The 4,829-nt window shown below is 34.4% G+C and overlaps 1 long non-coding RNA gene across 1 annotated transcript; it reads right to left on the bottom strand.

Annotated features, from left to right (window-relative positions):
- Positions 1–1,445: 1,445 nt before the first annotated feature.
- Positions 1,446–4,507, bottom strand: LOC114326062 (uncharacterized). Its single transcript, XR_003651778.2, has 2 exons — positions 3,546–4,507; positions 1,446–1,619 (listed from the first exon to the last, which is right to left on the bottom strand). It is a non-coding gene; the product is annotated as an uncharacterized LOC114326062 (long non-coding RNA).
- Positions 4,508–4,829: the final 322 nt, after the last annotated feature.

Below are 4,829 nucleotides of genomic sequence, written 5' to 3'. Positions count from 1 at the left end.
TACATTTGGACCATGTTACCACATCAGGGATTAATATTTTCGTCCACTGAGCCTTCGCCGTTTGTGCCTCCTATTCATTTTGACATATTTGGAGCTTATGCGATCTTACTTCGAATTATATTTCCGGTAGATGGCCGTTTTCTCTGTTATAAAATATTTCTCTTTCTTTGGCTAGTGGGTGAATGGGGAGTGTGCCCGTTATGAAGGCAGTCGTAGAAGTGGTCCGGTAAGCGCTTGGTACCTTTAGTAGGGGCTTTCTTTGTGCCTTTTTAAGCAGTTCTATATAGCAATTTATTCTCAATTCTTCGTACCATATGTGGGCGCCGTATAAGAGGGTACAATGTACAATCTGAAGGTACATTCTTCTCTTGATGGAGCTTGGGCCGCCAATATTTGGCATAATTTTTATTATTGCTGCGGTTCTCTCTTCTGCTCTGTGGACTACTTTCATCCAGTGCTTTGTGAGCCTTAGATCTGTATCTAGTTGGATGCCCAAATTTGCAGTACATAGGCTCTCTCCTGTTACTACTTATTACAAAAGTCAGATTTGGACGGGCACTAGTGTCTTTTAAGATCACAATTTCTGTTTTTTCTGTCGGCCGCTCTAGATCTTGTGTTACCATCCACCTGTTAACTTTTCTGCAGCTTCTGCACCTTTCTAGCTCGAAGTTGTTGTTACATTGAATGAGTAGTGCTAGATCGACGGCTAGTACGGCTCCTTGCGGACACATGCTGATGTTTACAGGTTTTCCGTACTTGTCAGATAAATTGCTCTTTCTCTGTAATTCGTCTTCTAGGCGATTTTTAATTAGATTTTCATAAAATTTATAAAAAAAACTTAAAACCAAGAAAGCCTAGAAATATTACAATTTCAGGGGCATTCAAGATGGACCAATCCGGCTCGAAGGACCAACTGAATATTACGCTTTTAATGTTCTATATTTACTGAATTAAAAGACACTATAAACGCTATTTATTTATTGGCAATTTAAAAGTGACAAATTATGTAAGATGTGACCTGTTTTGCAGTCGTATGGACACTTCAGTGCGAAGTGCGTACGCATCTTTGTGCTCTGAGTTAAATTCAATTTGGCGGTAAGTGGCGCGTACAGGTTTAATTAAACATTTTGTAAGCAATTTGTTTTTTCATTAGCATTGGAAATGATATGCACCAGACAAAAACAGTTTTTACTGACTCCTGTACATCTTTGATTCTCACAGAAGACCACTATCCTTTTTATCCAATATTATAATCCTTTATTTTACAACCAATATTTTAATCCTTTCTCGTCCCATGTCGACAAAATTTAATTTGATTGACAAATACTATATTACCAACTCATTTTAGTTTTGAAGAGTGGTATTTTAATTATGTTTCGAAAGAAAAATCAGGTGTAATAAATATAAGACTATAAAGGTTTCTATGGAGGTTAGGTTATAAGAGCTTTTTCAGTCAAATAACATTTTTATTGTATTTGTACGTTAAAATATTAAAATGCATTAATATAAATTAATATTAAAATAAGGCTATTAATGGCCGTGTTTTCTTCCTGGTGCTTGGGTGACTGGTTTAGATGACCTTCCTGCTTCAACTTGGTATATTCCAGTTGCCACAAAGGCTAAAAATAAAAAAAATTGATAATTTTACAGCCATTGGATATTTAATAGGTATAGTATACATTTAATCAGCACAATAAAATTTGAATGAGAACGCCATGAATGAATTATAAAGAAGTGATGTAGGATGTAGTTATAAATTTTACTTAAATGATGAATTTATGATCTTTCATTTAAACTATAAAGACTTCTGCTTACAGATACCATTTTCACAAAGGCCTTTTGAATAATAAGTGGAGCTCAGAATATTCCGGCTACGAGAGATCTGATATGAATATAATATGGCGCAAAACTCTAGTTTTATTTTGATGGAAAACAAAATACTAGTTTTATTTGGAAAGATGTTGCCACATTATTTCCTAAATTTGAAGTAAAACGAGCCACAAAAGATCTTTGATAAAGTTTGAATATTGAAGCTCTTTTGTGGCGCGTGTTACTTTAAGTTTACCAAATATTATGGCAAAATTTTTGAAAATAAATCTAAAATTTTATTTTCGATCAAAATGAAAATACATTTTTGCGCCACGTTATGTTCATATCCGCTAGCTGGAGTATTCTGCGCGCCGCTCATTTTTACGACGTTTAGCTGTTCTTTATTCTTGTTTACATGATACAGTGTATAATTTACACATACATGGAAATTATTGTGAATATTATTAAAATTCATACGACGCATTTCCTAGATAAGAGCTATGGTCATGTGTGAGACAGAAATAATTGGTTCCTGAGAAGTACATTTGGCTGAGGAGGTTTACTGTCAGATAAGGTAGAGAAAGGAGCGCTCATATTTGCGGATGATATTGTATTAGTGGAAGAGAGCAAATAAATGCTGCAGGAGAAGTTAGAGAGTTGGAGAACGGCTATAGAACAAGGAGGACTTAAGGTTAGCAGGTCAAAATTGGAGCATATACGGCTGGGAGGAACAGAAGTTATTTGGACATCGACTTTCTTAGGGAAGAACGAGCACGAAAAGAATGATTTAAATCCCTCGTCTTCTAGATCACGCAAAATAGAATACTAGGTAGCGAAATTGCTTAGAGAACACAGGCTAGTTGTTTTAATTAGAAGCGAATGAGCAAGGTATTTTGTGAAATTCGGAAAGGTCTGAAAGGAAAAATTTACAGAAGTGTTGTTAGACCTGTGTTGGTGTAAGGCGGTGAAGTGTTGCCTGTAGAGAAGCTTTAGAAAGAGAACATGGAGATAGCTGAAATAAAGATTTTACGATGTATGTTGGGTAAAACTAAAAACGACAAGATCACTAACAACGTGATTAGGAAAAGAACTGAGGAAACTACAGTCTCAACAAAAATTCAAAAAAAAAGACTGCAAATGGTATGGCTATGTCATATGTAGGACTGCGGATTGAGATGTTAGAAGTTAAGGGAAGAAGAGATAGAGAAAAACCAAGGAAAAGATGGAAGTACTATGTGGTAGAGGACTTAGGAAGAGAATATGGAGATAGCTGAAATAAAAGTTTACGGTGGATGTTGGGTAAAACTAAAAGAGACAAGATCAGTAACAACGTGATTAGAAAAACAGCCAAGGTAAATGCAGTCTCAACAAAAAGTAAAAAAAAAGACTGCAATGATATGGTCATGTCAGATGCAGGACTGAGGATGGAGATGTTAGAAGTTAAGGGAAGGAGAGGTAGAGAAAAACCAAGGAGAAGATGGAAGGACTTAAGAGGGGAAGGTTGAAATGAATAATACCTGACGGGATATAAATGAGTGCCGAGGAAGGGAAAGGTACAGCGATCCCTAAAAAGGAAAAATATGCGGTAAAAAAAGAAGAATTGAAAAAAAAATAAATAAAGGAGAACCAGCAAAATAATTTTGCTAAATCTAAGAAATAAAATTTAAATATCGCAAACAACTAATCTCATTCGAATATCATTTAATACATTTTTCTATATTATATTGAATACTTACCTAGCACAAATACAATAAAATATGTAATCCTCATGTTGCTGCTGTAATTGCTATGAGGGAAATGATGATTAACACAAGAAATACGATCATTTTTATATCTTTGATGACACCGTTTTTATGAAATTATATTAACGTTTTGTATTTATTATACATCATTATGACGTCTCTACTATCTGGCTTATTATACTACTGATACTGGGCGGTTACTACTCCACACTTAGTTTTGAAGAGTGAGAGATATTTTTAAAGCATTATATTATTTATTGTTATTATAATATAATATTTTAATCATAAGTTGGCTTTGACCCATGCAACTGGGCAATACAAAGACTCATTTTGAAGCTTAATTTTTATACTTTAAAACAAAATTTGCTAAATGACTTTATCCTTGGAGAGAAATGGGAAGTCCCAAATCTAAACAATAAATCTGAAAATTCTCGTGGAATCATTTTCTAGTAACATTCTCAATCTCTGCCTTTTACAATTTATAAGACAAGGAGACGACGAATAATGGAGACAAAAGGGTCTAAAATATGCAGCCACATTCCGTCTATTCGTCTAGGAAAAGTTCCAACGAAAGTAAAGTTGATTCCGTGTACTCAAAATATGAGCAAAATAAAAAATTAAATCAGCTTATGTTTTATTTCGATTTAGAGATGATCCACCATCCCCATCCGTCGGTTTCGGTCACTCTAGAAGTGAACTCTCCTTTAGTGCAATAAAAATAATTTAGAGTACGTCTGTAAAAATTGGAGGGTGTCAGGAAAATTAGAAGGAGTCACAAAAAAATAGAGAGAGTCAGGAAAGAGTCAGTAGAGAGGACCAAAAAAATTTGAGAGTCAGAAAAAATTGGAGCTTGTCAAAAATGTAGGGTACCAGAAAAAATAGGCAGGAAATAGAAAAAAAAGAGGAGGGTCAGAAAAAAAATAGAAGAATCAAAACAAATTGAAGGGAGATGAAATAAAATAAGAGGAAGTAAAAAAATGAGTCCTGTAAGGCAACTGGTAAAATCATTAGTACTTTATAATGGGATACAGAGTGTTTCATTAATAACTGGAAATATTTTAACTTTTTCATTTGCTTATGGTCAATTTTCCGCGCCTGCTTTAATCCAAGATATTTGTATATATCGTTTTCACCCATAGCCTCGGTGTTCTGGCCATTTTGCATATCGAATCCTCTGACTATATTTAAAACGAGGTACTTGTCTAGTCCGAAGTGCATATTAATATCATTAGAGAATGTTTCTACTGTTTTGGCATCTGTTCTAGATTGTCTCGATTA

This window comes from Diabrotica virgifera, chromosome 2, assembly GCF_917563875.1.
Source record: "Diabrotica virgifera virgifera chromosome 2, PGI_DIABVI_V3a".
Classification (NCBI taxonomy): domain Eukaryota; kingdom Metazoa; phylum Arthropoda; class Insecta; order Coleoptera; family Chrysomelidae; genus Diabrotica; species Diabrotica virgifera.
Note: the sequence above shows the minus strand (reverse complement) of the source record. Positions and strands in the feature narration are given on the sequence as shown.